Below are 17286 nucleotides of genomic sequence, written 5' to 3' on the forward strand. Positions count from 1 at the left end.
AAGTGTGTGTGCGTGCACGCATGTTGTGTGTACACGTGTGTCCTGTGCTCCGTGGGTGCATTTACGCGTGTGTGCACTGAGTGTCCACTAAACCGAGGAGGCACCCCTGTCACATGCCCAGCACAGGGCCTGGCACAGGGCATGTAACAGCAAGTATTTGTGCAAATGAATTGAGCACTGCACAGTGTGACATGTGTGCTCTATTTTCTCCTTCTGCTCAAATATAGAATTCTTTAATTTTCCTAGGAGAAGCCAACAGGGCAGGTGGAGTTGGTGAAGCGGATGGCCAGGACCACGTCCTCCCACCGGGAAGCCTGCTGGCCCGTCTCTCTTCTCCCCGCCTCTGGTCCTCCTCTGGCCTGCAACGCCTTCCAGCACCGTCTGCTCAGGGTATTTATCTGAAATTACTCTCGTGCAAACTCTGGCACCATGATTCGAACCTTGTCCAGAGGTTGGCGACTGTGGCTATAGAAGGTGACATCCTAGGGAAGATGAGGTGGGCGGAGCTCTGAGGACCTGGCTCTTCCTGGTTTGGTCCATGCGTCCAATGTCCTCCCTCCCCACCTGGTTGCCTGTGGCTGGAAGGGGAAGATCACTTTGCTGTGAGGCTTCGGCCACAGAGACACTAGAACGATTCCCTCCCTACTACATGACTGGGGAATCATGTGACCAGCGTGAGCGCTGCCTGTGTAGACACCGGGCTTTGTCTGGCCAGCTTTTCTGTCTACATCTCAGACAGCATTCTGAGTGGAGGGCTTGTTTCCTTCTGATAACCTGCTTTTAACTACAAATTGGCACTATTAAAAAATATCCATTATCATCTTTTAAAAAAAAAGTAGCATCGTGTGCAGTCACCCTTTGGGGCTGGGCACCCATGGGGACGGGGGTGACGGGTCCAGCGGGCATCGGCCTCCACCTGCAGGCTATGTCCTGCTCTTCCTCGAAGTCTCGCTTTGAGTACATACAGTGTCTTGATAACACAGTTTCCTTAGTTTTTAAATTCTAAGAGGGCTTGCAGTGAACCAGATTGTGGAGCTGGGACCGTGATAGTTTAATTTATCCTGTGGAATACTGAGAAAAATTGCCATATTTCGGGTCAGTTGAAGAACCTTGTTACCAAAACACGAGGCAGTATGATTTCGCTGATTTCATTGAGATCAGGGCTGTAAAAACTTCAGCAGGAATGTCACCACAAAGGCTGGATGCTCTTTGAATTCAAATAAAAGAGCTTGCAAGAGTCGCTTGGGAAGGCAGTGTCTGGCAGATCACACCTTTCCTTTGGTCAGCCACCCCACTCTACTTTTTTGGTGTTTGCCCTGCCAGACGTGCCATGCTCTCCCCTGAGGAGCCTTCAGTGACTCCCCATTGCTGGTGGGATGAAATCCAGGCTTCCTTCTCAGCCCTGCTTAGTTTGGTCTCCTTTTCTCTCTGGCCTTTCCCCTCATCACACATTCTAGAGCCAGCCTCCAAAATTTGCCATTTCTTGAGCTACACGTTCAACTTTCCAATTTCAAGGCATTTTTATGTTTCTTTGCTCCAGAAAGCCCTTGTCACCATCTGCAAATACCATTGTTCCCATCCCGCCCTCACGATACCATCTCAAGACCCTCCAACTCCATGGCAGAGCCCTCGTCTCCTTTCATCAGAATTATTAATACACGCATCTGTTCTTCCAGGAGCCTGAGTCCCTAGATGCTACTTACTAAAACAAAGGCTTTGACATTATCCACACTGCATAAATGTTAAGGACTTCATGAACCATCCACTTTTCTGTTTCATGTCACAGCTTACAAAACTGCACTTCACAGCAATCGTGGGAACATTCATTTCATCCTGACTTTGACACGTGGGGCTGGTAGCTGGGTGGGGTGATATGCTGCTCAGAAGGTGAGGGGTAGTCTGGTTGCAGATCAGGTCTTTGACTCTCGACTTCCCCACACACGGGGCTGTTCTGTGTTATCACAGGATCAGGCATAGCTCAGGGGAGGCTTGCTTCTTACCACGTGAGTTTGCAGGGGTGTGAGAGGACAGATCTTACACCAAAGGAGATGCTTCTTTCTGCTCCTTGGCTTGGCTAATTCCTGGAACCTGAGAGAATTGGCTTGAATACTCAGGAAATCAGATTAGAGGGTGATCTAGAGATAGCATCTAGAGTATGCTTTAAACTCTGGATAGAACGACACCAGAATCCACCCAGATGAGAACAAGTCATTTTTAAAACCTCTGCAGAAGTGTTCTGTATTGTCTTTGACCAAATGGCTTGATTTGTATTAGTCCTGAGAAAGGTGTCAAATTCTACCTTAGTTCCTTTAAATCTTCTTCATATATTTTAATTTACCTTTGACATTTTTATTTGTGGCTTTCCTCTTTCATGTTAACACTAAAATATACCCTCTGTTAAATAAAAATTAAGCCCTTCCCAGAAATCACCTATAATTTCTACATCTTAAAATAATTCCTATCATTTTTCTCAGATAAGCACATTTTTTAAAATACAATTGAGAAAAGGAAATACAAGTTTGTAACCAGTTTTCACTTAAATGGTAGAGTACACATTTCTACCTAGTCTGCCTAATTTTCTCCTCTGCCACAGTTGTAGCTCTTCCTTCCTGGCTGAGTCTCAACCCCCGCCCTCCCCTGCTGTCCATCCTCAGGGGTCTCGCACATGCTCTGGGGGCTCCGCGGCTGTGGTGCACGTTGCAGTCTGTTGTATGAATTTATTCAGTCTACTCTTCTCAGCATCCCTGTGTCAGGAACGCTCCTCCCAGTTCCTGTGTCCTCTGGGCTGAGTACGGTGGAACCCAGGTTCCCTCTGTGCTGAAGGATGGAATACAGAGATAGAGGATGCTGCCCGTTATTTAAGAGATGCTACTGGCATGGTGTGATGTCTGGTGACTGATTGTCTTCTTATTTAGCTTTTGGGGTAAAACTATATGTAGACATATATCCTTGTAAAGGAAGACAAGATTCATGTGTTTCCTCAAACAAGAACATTTACTTTTTTTTTTTTTTTTTTGCAGTACGCAGGCCTCTCAGTGTTGTGGCCTCTCCCGTTGTGGAGCACAGGCTCCGGACGCACAGGCTCAGCGGCCATGGCTCATGGGCCCAGCCGCTCCGCAGCACGTGGGATATTCCCGGACCGGGGCACAAACCCGCGTCCCCTGCATCAGCAGGCGGACTCAACCACTGCGCCACCAGGGAAGCCCCAGAACATTTACTTGTTAGCGAATAAATGTACTCCTAGTTGGTCACGGCTACACAATGAGAAAATATCTGGAAGAAAAGTGAAAATTGAAAATCGAATGATCATGACGTTTAGTCTAGATGCCGCCACACACCCGGCTGTAGTCAGATAGGTTTTTCGGTTTGCACGATTGTTCTGGCATGTGGAGCTGACCCTGGAGAGAGCCTGTGCTTTCACCCTGCCCGCCATCTTCATCAGAGAGCTGACAGCTCATGGTCAAAACGCTCACCTCTGCAGAAGGCCTGCCTGCCACCCCTCTCCCCTCAGGCAATGGCTGCACCAGAGGAAAGACACTCACAGACGGGTCAGGGACAACACTGCTTGCCAAGCCCCATGGTAAGTGCTTAGTGTTTGGACTGACCTTATTCCTCCAGAGAGGAGGAGTAAGTTACTAACTTTGAACTTGTCTGTATCCATTATGAAATTGTTCTACCCCAAATTTCATATAAATTTAGCATGTGATCATTCGCCCTTTCTTTTTTTTTTTTTTTAAATAAACCATGTCATTGAGGTATGGTTGACATACAAGAAGCTGTACATACTTCATGTACACAACTTGATGGGTTGGAGATAAGTATACACCTGTGAGACCATCACCAGCATCAACGCCATAAACACAGCCATCACCTCCAAAAGTTTCCTCCTACTCTCTTTAGTTATTATTCGTTTTTGCGATGAGAACACCCAATATAAGATCTACCCTCTTAGCAAACTTTTAAGTGTACGATACGGTATCGTTAACCACAGGCACTGCTTTGTACAGTCAGTCTCCAGGACTGATGCACGTTGCATACACCGAACTCTGTCCCCTTAGACCAGTGGTCCCCAGCCGTTTTGGCACCAGGGACCTGTTTCGTGGAAGACAATTTTCCACAGCTCAGGGGTAATGTTTCAGGCGGTAATGAGAGCGATGGGGAAGTGATGGGGAGCAATGGGGAGCGATGGGGGAGTGATGGGGAGCGATGGGGAGCAGCAGATGAAGCTTTGCTCGCTCACCCGCCACTCACCTCCTGCTGTGAGGCCCAGTTCCTAGCCCTGGCCAGGGGGTTAGGGACCCCTGCCTTAGACTAATACTTCCCACTATCCTTCCCCCCAGGCCCTGGCGACCACCATTCCACTTTCTGCTTCTCTGAGTTTGACTTAGATTCCTCATCTCTGTGGTGTCATGTAGTGTTTGTCTTTCTGTGTCTGGCTTATTTCACTTAGTATAACTCCTTCCAGATTCATCCATGTTGTAGCAAATGGCAGGCTTTCTATCTTTTCTGAAGTCAAATAATATTCCCCTGTGTGTATAGACCACATTTCCCTTATCCATTCATTTGTCCATGGGCACGTAAGTTGCTTCCACGTCTTGGCTGTTGTGAATAATGCTGCAGTGAGCATGGAAGGCTTTCAAAGCCATGTCTGCCCTTTCCTCTTAAATGAAGAGGAATTTTAATACTCAAGTAGGACTCTTTCTCTTCAAGGTAAGGGCAAACTTGGGGCCCTGAAGGAAGGATGGGGTGAGGGTAGGACACCCCCTCCACCTGCAGTTTCTGGTCCCGGGTTCCTAAGTTGTAAAGGGGGTGGTGCGTCTCAAAGCACAGGGTTGGTTCTCCACATGCTTTTCCTAGGCTCTTCTCTCTGGTCGACATACTTTGGCCCTTTTGGTGTTCTGGAAGCATTTCTAAATATTCAGCTTCTTTGAAAGCCCACCTCAGATGCCATCTCATCCAGAAAGCCATTCCAGACAGTTTGTTAACAGAGGCCTGACCCGTCTTCTCTTTCTCTGTGCTTTGCTGGAATCCAAGCCCCTATCTTGCTCCATGTTTTCATAGCACATATTAATGGGCACATGGTATATCATTTACTTATTCCTTACGTTTGTTACTCAGTGTCCCCTGCTGGAAGGTAAGCTCCATGGAGACACAGATTTTCTTTTCTTGGCTATTTATTTGTCCATTTATAAATTTTGATGGTGCGGGTATATCATAGGCAGTTAAAAAAAATCTCTGTTGAGTAAATATTGTCACCTTTACATAGAACAGCACTGTGATTTATGAATTGACGTACTTGTCTCCTGAGCTACAGTGAAAGCTATGTGAGGACAGAGGCTGTTTTCCTCCTCCTCGTACACATGGACATTCCTAAAATGGGTGAGAACCTGAACGGAAGAACCAGGGGTACAACTTGTATCTACCAGCTCAAGGCTGCTCCAATCTTACTACAGGAGCTCTCAGAATTTCAAGTTCATAGCACAAATTACAATACAGATTAAAAAAAATTTCTTTTTTGATGTGGACCATATTTAAAGTCTTTATTGAATTTGTTACAATATTGCTTCTGTTTTATGTTTTGGTTTTTTGGCCCCGAGGCATGTGGCTGTGATCTTAGCTCCCTGACCAGGGACTGAACATGCACACCCTGCATTGAAAGGCGAAATCTTAACCACTGGACTGCCAGGGAAGTTCCTGATTTTTTTTTTTAATAGTGCACTTGAAGGGACTAATGACGTACCTTACAAGTAAACAGTAGTAACAACCCTAGTCTCCTCCAGCGAGTGGAGTGTCTCCCGTATCTCTGAACTGCTCACAGGGTGGGGCTCTGTCTGGGAAATCTGTCTGGATACTCAGGGACTGTAGGAGAAGACCCCCTTCCTGTGGCATCTGCTCAGCCTGCAAGATTCCCAGGAAGAAATAATGAGTTTCTACTGATGCCCTGTCATGCCATTCTTCCCCTTTCATCATTTCCGAGCTTCAAGTAAAGACTTAGTCTATACATACCGAGGTGCATGATCCTCTAAGCCCAGCTCTGTCTTATAGAAAGTTCAGTGAGAAATGATTATGTGCTGTTCCTGTAACTGGAGATTCACTCCCCTGGAGCGGATACTGCCTTAGAGACACAGCACCCGTCACCTGGAGAGAGTCATGGTCACTTAGAGACCAAGAGTGCCCACGACACCTGGGGATAGAATCTCTTCCCCACGCTAGATCTCCTGAAAAAGCATCGACATTTAAAAAGGATCCAGAGAATTTAAATGCCCACTGAAGTTTGAGAAGCAAAATGATTCAATGTAGGCTTTACTGAGCTACACCCTTCATTCAAATTAGCTAACTCCTAGGTCCATTCTCACTAGCTTAAAGACCCATCCCCACTTAGCTCACAGGCTTGAACTTGTGACTTGAGCAAATGTGTTGAAATATGGAGGGACCGTGAAACCTTGACAAAGACAAACAGGCAGCTGTGCAAACGTAGAGGAAACTGTTCAAATGAGATTAGTGCCTGGAATTGCATTCATCAAACAACGGAGCATGGGCATTGTTTGTAACAGGGAAGTGACGAATGACTCATACGTGTCTAGGATGGGCTAACGGGAAATGGCTTCCTCAGTTCCAGTCAGGAGAAAAGGATGTGGATGTGGATTCTAACCACTATTTGAATAATTTATTTGAAAGAATGGGGGTTGTAAACATCTAAACAGAAGGGCTTAGGACTGAAATGTACACCCACTTTAAATAGAAAAGTTCCTGGATCCCATTGCAGACCTACTCAATTAATATCACCATGGGTGGTCGGGGGAATGGTAATTTTAAAGAACAAGTCTTTTGGTTTTAATGCACGGGACAAGCACAGAAGCACAGACACGGTCTGGCACCCCCTCCGATGGGTGAGACACCACGCAGGCAAGGACTCCCACGTTTGCTGTTTGCATAATGCCCCTGGTGACTGGATGTCCTGCTCCCAAGGCCGTCCATTTAGCTTCCTTTAGCAGTGCTTTGAATTTTTTTTTTTTTTTTTTTTTTGGTGGTACGCGTGCCTCTCACTGCTGTGGCCTCTCCCATTGCAGAGCACAGGCTCCAGATGCGCAGGCCCAGCAGCCACCGCCCACGGGTCCAGCTGCTCCGCGGCATGTGGGATCTTCCCGGACCGGGGCACGAACACGCGTCTCCTGCATCGGCAGGCGGACTCTCAACCAAGCAGTGCTTTGAATTTTTATGTGGAGTTCAAAATTTCTCAACTTTATTTTCCCAAGCTGATTAGAGTCCCACCACTTAAGGCCAACAGAACAATTCCTATTCCATGTTCTGCCCTGCTTTATAATTGGCGATGAAAATACTTCTCTTCTCTACTAAAGAAAGGATCACATTACCTTCTTTTAAAAAAATAAACTGTTAATTTTAGAATAATTTTATGCTACAGAAAAGTTGCAAAGAGAGTAGAGAGTTCCCATCTACCTCACACCCTTTTCCCTTGTTACTAATCTCTTACCTGACCATGGCATATCGGTTACTATTAATGGACCTGTAAGATGTTGGTTGCAAGTTTTTATAAATGTTCTGTATCAGGTTGAAGCAATTCCTCTCTGTTGCTAGTTTTGTAAGTGTATTCATCATGAATGGGTGTTACATGTTGTCAAATGTTTTTTCTGCTTCAATCGTTATGATGATATAATAATTTTCTTCTTCAGCCTGCTGATGTGATAGATTACACATTAATTGATTACAGACCTTAATTAATGGTTACAAGCATGAATTTCTTTTTGAACGTAGAACAAGCCTTGCATACCGGAAATAAATCTTGCTTGGTCGTGGTATATAATTCTTTTTGTACATTGTGGTACTTGATTTGCTAGTATTTTGTTGATGATTTTTGTGTCCATGTTCATTAGAAATATTGGTCTGTAAATTTCTTGTAATATCTTAATCTGGTTTTGGTATTGGGTTAATAGTGACATCATAAAATGGGTTAGGATGTGTTCCTTCCGTTTCTATTTTTGGGAAGATATTGTAGAGAACTGGTATAATTTCTTCCTTAAATGTCTGAGAGGATTCACCACTGAAACAATCTAGGCTGGTGCTTTTATTTTGGGGGAGGTTTCTAATAATTGATCCATTCAGTAGATGTCAGATATTCAGGTTATCTATATCTCCTTGTGTGTGTTTTGTTAGTTTGTGTCTTTCAAGGAACTGGTCCATTTCATTTAAGGTATCAAATTTGTGGGCATGGAGCTGTTTGAATTTTTCCTTTATTAACATTTTCACATCGATGGGGCCAGTATTGATAATTCCTCTTTTATTTCTAATATCAGTAATTGGTGTTTTCTTTTTCTTGGTTAAACTGGCTAGAGGTGTATCAGTTTTATATATCTTTTCAAAGAACCAACTATTGATTTCATTGACCTTTTTCTCTATTGTTTTCCTGTTTTCAACTTCATTGGCTTCTGCTCTAATTTTTGTTATTTCTTTTCTCCTACTTGCTGTATGCATAAATTCCTCTTATTTACTGGTTTCCTAAGGTAGATTATTGATTTCAGATCTTTATTCCTTTCTAATATATGCATCAGTGTGATGTTTCCCTGTAAGCACTGCTTTGCTGCATCCCGCAAAGTTTGATAAGTTGTATTTTCATCTTAATTTGGTTTGAAATATTTTAAAATTACTCCTGAGATTCTTTTTTGACCCATGAGTCATTTGGAAATGCGCTGCCCTCCTATGTTCTGTCACTGTGCCTAAGCATTAGCATTAGCCCATGTTCATGACCGACACACGTGTCTTTCAGCTCAGGCTTGGAACTTCATCTTGTGACACCACTGGCTCCTGGACCTCCTTAGGGTGATGACAAATATTTTGAGCCCTGCACCACTCTATTTTCCCATGTCCCAAGCAGAAGTTATCATCAAATTCTTTAATATTCCTTTATCTGTATAGTTTCAGTGTCATTTGCTGGGCCTTCTTCCAACTAGTCACCGAAGATAGAAAATTAGATCTCATTCTTGACTCTAATTCTATTCTTTACCCTGTATATGTAATAAATTCCCAAGTCCTACTCATTTTAATTCCTAAACATTTCTTGAAATTGTCCCTCTTTTCAATCCTTTTATGACTCCCCGGTAGAAACACTCTTCATCTCTCAGCTCTGCTACTGCTCAGATTAACTGGTCCTGGCTTCCAATTCACCTCTCAATTCTCTTCTCCTTATAGCCACACACCAGTGATGCACAGACAGCCATTGTGATGTGCTGCATCATTACTGAAGACTATTATCTGGGTTTCTAGAGATGGACAGAATATGGTCCAGTCTCCTTGGCATCATGAACTTGTAGCATCTACCTGCTCACTGCTTCTTGGTTCTCAATCTGCATCTGGCAGGAGTAAAAGCATTGTCACTCTGTCTTCACATAGGCTGTGGCCTGGCTGTTGTTTATGCTGCCCTGTATTGCCTACCAACTTCTTTTCTTCCCTTCTTTATGTTTTTCTCTCTGACATTTCATCTTTATAAAGTCTCCTGACACTCAAACCAAACATCACCATCTTCAGTTCACTTCCCTGGAGGGTCACAGGCTGGATTAGGTGATGCTAAGTGGGGTTCCCCACTGTGCCAGAGATGATGTTTGCAGAGAGAGTTTCACCATCCTGAGACTGAGGTTGGATAAGGCCAGTGGGCTCGGAGCAGCCTCCAGAATCTGGGAGTCTGGCTGAGAAGCAGGATCCATAAGCCCAAGGGAACTTCTAAAGGGAACAAAGCTAAGCACTGGTGGGAAAAAAAAGGGGGAGAAGAGAGGACTGGAGCTGGCCGAGCAGATAGAGAGAGGAGCCTTGGGAAGCAATCCTTCTGGAGAAGAGTGTAGAGAGACATTCTGGGTCCTGCATGATGGGATCCCTCCTAGAGAAATCCTGGAAGGCTGGAGATGACAGGAAATGCTGGGGAAAAAAAGAAGTGATTTCATTTGCATCCAAATGCCGTCAGTTCCCATGGTGGGGTGGGAGGAAATGACCAACTGGTATTTGAGTTCTTTGAGCATCCTTTAGCATGTCTGATTACCTCCTTAGACGTAAGAGAGTGACTTGAACTTAAGAGCTATATAGTATTTATTGCTCTTTTCCTAGCCTCTGGCAGACTTCCTGGCAGAGAACAACTCGGTAAACATCTGTTAAATTGAAAGAACATTCAATGCCTTATTCCCACCTTTCATGATGCCAAGAAGACTGGACTATATTCTGTCCATCTCCAGGGAGCCATTTCATGTTTCTAAGTAATGATGCACCAAGGTCAACAATGAATGTTGAAGGTGTTTGCTGTGCTCCTGGTCATACTTGGCACTTAACACTTCTAATTTTCTCTCCCTTCTCAGATCAACTTTACTGCCTAACTAGTCAAAGTATAATTTTACCTATTTGCTTTAAAGAGATAGCCATACAATATACTTTCAGTAATTCCAATAATATGATAAGTCAATTTTCAGATTTTACTCTTACCATAAGGGTAAGAGTACCATATGAGGAAAATTCAATTACAAGTCTCCATCCTTGTAAAATGTGAGCATTTTGTTCTGTTAATAAAATTTTCTTTGCTAGAGTAATGTTGCAGCCTAAAGAAGAAAAGTTGTGTGTTAGTTTTCTTTTTTATTTTTTAATAGATCTTTATTGGAGTATAATTGCTTCACAATACTCTGTTAGTCTCTGTTGTACAACAAAGTGGCAGCTATATGCATACATATATCCCCATATCCCCTCCCTCTTGAGCCTCCCTCCCACCTTCCCTATCCCACCCCTCTGGGTTGTCGGTTAGTATTATAAACTTCATGGCTTAAAACAATACAAATGAATTTTCTTCCAGTTCTAGAGGTCAGAAATCCAGTATGATCTCACTGGTGTAAAATCACAGTGTCAAAAATAAATAAATAAAATCACAGTGTCAGGGGGGCTGATTCCTTTTGGAGAGCTCAGGGGAGAATTCGTTTCTTGCCTCGCCCAGCTTGTAGGGTCTGCTGGCATGCCTCGGCTTGTAGCTGCATCTGACCATCTTCACATTCCCTCCTCTTTCCTCTGATTTCATGCCTCTCTCTTATAAGGACACTTGTGATTATTCTGGGCTCTCACAGATAATCCAGGATAATCTCCCATCTCAAGTTCGTTAACTTAATCACACCTGCAAAGTCTCCTTTTGCCTTAGAGGGCTACATTCACAAGTTCTGGGGAACAGGACATTGAATACTTAGGGGGCCTTTGCTCAGCCTACCATGACCTTGTCCAAACTCTCATTTATGGTGAAAAAATGGAATATGGAGATGAAAAGACTCCACTCAGATCACAGAACCAAGAAAAGAACTTATTCTCCTGTTCTTATTCTCCTAGTTCTTCCCAAAGCACCACTGTGGCCTCACCATAAATGTAACTAACACTCATCTGTGGATGAGAACCTTTCATAAGCACTTTCAGAACCCACGAAGGCAGCGTGACTTTTGTAAAAGAGTGAGCAATATTTTAAAGACTGCTTCTCCAGCATGTTGTATAATACTACACTGTAGTGCAATACCAAAATGTCCCCATAAATTAAAAAGAAAAATGCTTTTAAAAACTCAACAAATAAGCATGCAAATATCTTATAATAGCTAATAATGGAATCCTAAATGGTTCTAATTTTGGAATAAAGAGAAGGGCAAATATGTGCTTAAAACAGAACCACATGTGAATTAAGATAATGACTGGCAGGGCAGGGATGTCAACTCAGGTCATTCCAGGCCATTCTCAGCACCCTTGTGGCCTATGGAACACAGGAGGGACCTACTTCTGTTTCCCAATGAACCCTATTCCTCTAAGATCCTCATCCATTCATCCTTGAGAAACACAAGCAAAGGGACTCAGAGGTCCAACCCCTCTTTTCAAACGGGGTTGCTCTGGACAGTCCAGGAACCAAGGTGGGAGGACTTTACTTCACACTGGAGAGTGTTTCTCTTCTGCCCGACAATCATGGGATTTGAGAGCCTGTGGGTCCTGCTCCATCCCTGTTAGCCCCAGATGCTCTTGGGTCCCACCAAAAGTAATGGCCGGGCTGCAGTAAAGACAATTTATCCTGACTTGTGGCCCAGGAATCTTCCTACATTGTGTTGACTCAAGTTGATTCCAAGTTCACAAATTAGAAGCTGAGGTCTACAGAGACTAAGCCAACCCTCACCCCCTGCAAGGGGTGCAGCTAGTAAGAAACACATCAGTCTTCCACTTCCGGTTAGTGTCAGTACAGCGTTCCTTACATCCCAAGACTAAGGAGTGCATTTCAGTTTTGAAAAACAAGACCATTGAAGTGGTTTAACTTGGAGCTGTCTGTTTGTGTCCTGGACTCATCATGCTATTGAATCTCAACTACTAGAACCTTGACCTGGATTTTGATTATGTCCTTGGTCCTCCTGATGCCAGCTTGATACCCTGACTGCCCTCCCTCACATTGCACTTACTCCTCACTTTGTCCTGAGCTCTTCCAGCTTTCCTTTCTGGTTTCCTTTCTGTGTATACTTTTGCTTGCATTACTTCTTTTATTTTATTTAGCACCTAGTCTATGCCTGCCATTATGCCAGAACTACAGAAATGTATATGACACAGTACTAGAACTCAGAGTCCCTGGATTAAAGCCCAGAATGGTAAGAGTTCTCCCAGAGGCAGGTTTTTTTTTTTCTTCCAGTTTTATTGAGAAATAATTGACATACATCACTGTGTAGGCTTAAGGTGTACAGCATGTACAGTTTGATTTACACATATTGTGAAACGAGTACCACAATTGTTTTAGTTAAGATCCGTCATCTCATATAGATATAATAAAAATAAAAGAAAAATACTCCTTGTGATGAGAACTCTTAGGATCTACTTTTTTTAAAAAATAATTTTCCTACATATCATACAACAGTGTTAACTGCAGTCACCGTGTTACATGTTATACCTCTAGTACTTATTTATCTTATGACTGGAAGTTTATACATTTTGACCACCTTTCTCCAATGCCTCTCCCCTGCCCTTCATCTTCTGCCTCTGGCAACCACAAATCTCATCCCTTTTTCTATGAGATAGCTGGGTTTTTTTGTGATTTTTTTGTTTTTAGATTCCACATATAAGTGAAATCATACATATATGTATTTCACTGACTTATTTCATAAGCATAATGCCTTTAAGGTCCAACTGTATTATTTCAAATGGTAGGATTTCCTTGTTTTTTATGGCTGGATATTCCATTTTATATACATACCAGAAATTCTTTATCCATTCAGCCACCGATGGACATTTAGGTTAGTTCCATGTCTTGGCTATTGCAAATGATGCTGCTATGAACATGGAGGTGTATATTTTCAAGTTAGTGTTCATTTTTTTTGATATATTCCCCAAAGTGGAATTGCTGGATCATATGGTCATTCTGTTTCTAATATTTTAAGGATCTCCCATACTGTTTTCCTCAGTGGCTGTACCATTTTACGATCCCACCAACAGTGCACATGGGTTTCCTTTTCTCCACATCCTTGCCAGTATTTGTTATCTCTTGTCTTTTTGATAAAGACCCTTCTAATGGGTGGGAGGGTGATATCTCATTGTGGTTTTAATTTGCATTTCCCTAATGACTAGTGGTGTTGAGCATCTTTTTCCATGTCTCTGTTGTCCATTCATATATCTTGTTTGGAAAAATATCTATTCAGATTCTTTGCCCATTTTTAAATTTGATTATTTGATTTTTGCTATTGATTTGTGTGAGTTCTTTATCTATTTTGGATATTAGCCCCTTAGCAGATACCTGGTTTGCAAAAATTTTTTTTCCCATTCTGTAGGTTGTCTTTTCATTTTGTGAATGGTTTATTTTGCTGTGCAGAAGCTTTTTAATCTCACATGTTTATTTTTGATTGTGTCGCTTGTGCTTTAGGTGTGATTTTTCAAAAAACTCATCAAGGAGCTTTTTTTCCTAAGTTTTCTACTAGGAATTTTCATGGTTTCAGGTCTTACATTTAAGTCTAATTCATTTCAAGTTAGTTTTTGTGAGTGGTGTAAGATGAGGGTCAAGTTTTATTCTTTTACTTGTGAATATCCAATTTTCCCAGCACAATTTGTTGACGAGATTGCCTTTTCTCCATTGAGCATTCTTGCTTCTCTTGTCAAATATTAGTTGACCATATAGGCTTGGGTTTATTTCTGGGCTCTAGATTCTGTTCCATTGATCTATTTGTTTGTTTTTATTCCAGTACCATACTGTTTTAGTTATTATAGCTTGAAATCAAGAAGTGTGATGCAGAGGTGGGTGTTCTTAAGAGGTTTAAAGATCTATGGGCGGAGAGGCATTGGCACTGTTTAGGGTCATGGGAATGCTTCATGCTTGAATGGAGAGAGAAAACTGTCCAAAGGATATTGTGGGGCAAGGCACCTTAGAAAGAGCAGACAGATTTGCCAAACACTTTGAGGTATGAAAGAATTAGGAATGTTTAGGAAACCATGAGTTCACAGTGACTGTGGCTTGACTGTGAGGGGTGAGATGAGGGGCTCCAGGAACCACATTAAGAACTTTGTGTCTTGGTGACACCCCTCCTGGGTCACTGTCTACACTGGGTGTTGAATCAGGTACCATCTCTGCTGTGAGTCTCTAGATGGCAACTGTTTTGAAAACAAGTCTTTTTTTTTTTTTTTAACATCTTTATTGGAGTATAATTGCTTGAAAACAAGTCTTGAAAATAAGTTTTTCTTTAGAACTTCTAGAGGTTAAAGGATGTCCCTAGGAGCTTCCTTTCTACTAGTTGTTTTTAATCTGCCAATCACTGGCCCCAAACAATGCCCAGGCCTTCTCCATGTTCAGGGATCCTTGGGGAAGTATTTCTTTCCAAAGGCTGATGTGAGCAAATGACCTGTCCACCATGAGGTCCTGTAAGGTGACTGTAGTTGGTAGTTGTGACATGGTGTCTGCAAGAGAGTAGAAGAAGAAGGCGGTCCAAGAGTGCTCCAGGCTGGAAGAGTTTGCTCCCATCTGGGCAAATTCATTGTCATCCTTTTATCCTGGGTTCTCCAACAGTGCAATGACCTGCATGGCAATCTCTTAAATAGAATTTTATGTCAAGGGCAATTAGTCTGCTAGGTAGATCCTTACTGTGTTAACAGTTTGGCTTTCTGGTTTGTATCTTGTCTCTTGGATATTTGATCTGCAGGAATTGGCCTCTCCTTGGGGTTTGGGACCCGAAAGGTGTAGTGCAGACCCTTTGGAGTTAGGGAAAGCCCGCAGAGGGGAGTTTAATGAAAGAGATAGTGGGTCACCGACTTCAAGAACAATCTCCCCAGCTACTGACCTTGGCATCTGGGCACAGGCCAGCATCAGAATTTGTCAAAACTACACTAAACTCTCCCTCTGCCATGCAGGCTAATAGGTGGGATCTCAGATATGGAATCCAAGCAATTCACTGTAAGGACAAGGACATGAGAAATATCCAATACACACTTGAAGAATTTGCATGCACTTTCCCATATGCACATTTACTTCATATGTCGAATTTGGGACCTTTGGGGACAGTTTGGACAATGAGATCAATATGAATAAACTTTTCTGCTTTTTGGTACCCTTTTCCTTGTGGTGAGTTTCTGGTCTTATGGTCTGACCATTTGGTGATATATGTTAGATGAATGATCTCTCTGATGTGAGAGAGATAATGGAGAATATAGTTTGTTATTCTTTTCTGGTTTTCTGTTTGTCTATTTATGAGCTTAAGTCAATTAAGAACTTTGTACCAATTAGAAGGAAAAAAAAATCTCTCTGAGATTTTAACTGGGGAGTTTTGGTGTTTAGTGCTGCCCGGTGGCTGAAGTTGTAGAACAGAAGCTATAGGTTCTCTCTGTGTCTATGCACCTGTACTTGATAAAAGAACTTTACCTTCATGATGTCATTGTGAAATGTTCTCCTACTTCCATAGAGAATTAATAAGTTCTATTATTATGTTTACATCTTGATGTAAGAAAAAGTGATCAAGGTTTCACATCTTGATCATAAAGTAACAAGTGGGTTAGCCAAGGTACAGACACATGCGGTATTGACTTAGACAAGCAGACCCAACCAGGCCTTCGCTAGGTGACAACCTGAAGTCTAGCCTTCAAAGACTTTTTTCATCCTTAAAGTACTTACTTTGGGTGAAGGATTTGCTCTCGCTCACCATCTAAATGTTTTAAAACATTTTCTAATTATTTTTCATTTAACTTTTCAAGAAGTTGTTTTTAACTTGGCAAGCTGGTATAAATTCCAAGGCAAGAGTGATAGCTTACTTTTGACAGAAAGAAAAAAAAAACCTTTCTTTTGTGAGGAAAGGCCAGTGGAATCCTTTCAATATAAGATGATGGCTGGAATTTTGCAAAACTGTTTGCTCTGTGTATGTGTGTTATATGTCAAAAATCTCAATCCAAAGACATTTTGAAATATTAACTTTTGGGGGCATAGCATAGAAAGCACAAATTAACTTGGAAAGAGATCTTATTTGAATGTATTAAGTGTTCTAATTCATGGATATGATATGCCTTTCTGCTACACAAATTTTTATTTCTTTCATTTTTAATGCTAAGAAAAACTCATGTGTACCATTATTGAGTTAACTCTCATTTTTTGGTTGCAAATTGGACTTCTTCATTATATTTTCTATCTTATTAATATTCCTATGGGAACATATTGACATTTCTGGATTTATGTAATATCTAGTAGTTTTACTGAATACCTTTGTTTTTCTATGACTATTTTGTTGGATTTTTTTATAGGTAGTCAATATGATGCCATATTGTTTGAAAAGTAGTGAGTTAGACCTTTTCAATAATCAGTCTTCTTATATTTTAATGTAATCACAGTGATCTCTACGATTCTATTAAATATTAGCAGCGCAGCTTAGTTTTTATTAAATCTCTCCATAAGCAAATCACATAAATCACATACTAGTTCCTTTTGAGAAGGTGCGTTGTTTGGCTCTGTTAGTCCTTTAGGAGACTTTACGCCTAGTACAAAAAACACTGTACATTTATTAGGTCACAGTAATAGACCAGGTGCCTTTCACAGAGAATTGAGCTGAATGCTCAGAACAGCTGAGAAGAAGGTGTCATCACCCAACTGCTGACATGAGAGCAGTTAAGGATCTAGTCAGGGTTGCACAGCTGGTGGGTGCTGGGCCTGGGGTCTCCCCGTCTTTTTTTCGTGCTTTCTCAAGGCAGCACAAGACACGGGCGTAGTGACGGCTGGAGCCCAGAAGAGAGAGGGGTGAACCTTAATGTGGAGTTCAAGGACTTCAAAGAAAAAAAAAA

The sequence above is a fragment of the Delphinapterus leucas genome, chromosome 9 (genome assembly GCF_059928025.1).
Source record: "Delphinapterus leucas isolate spDelLeu-1000000601 "Yukka" chromosome 9, BTC_Dleu_Yukka2, whole genome shotgun sequence".
Taxonomy (NCBI): Eukaryota; Metazoa; Chordata; class Mammalia; order Artiodactyla; family Monodontidae; genus Delphinapterus; species Delphinapterus leucas.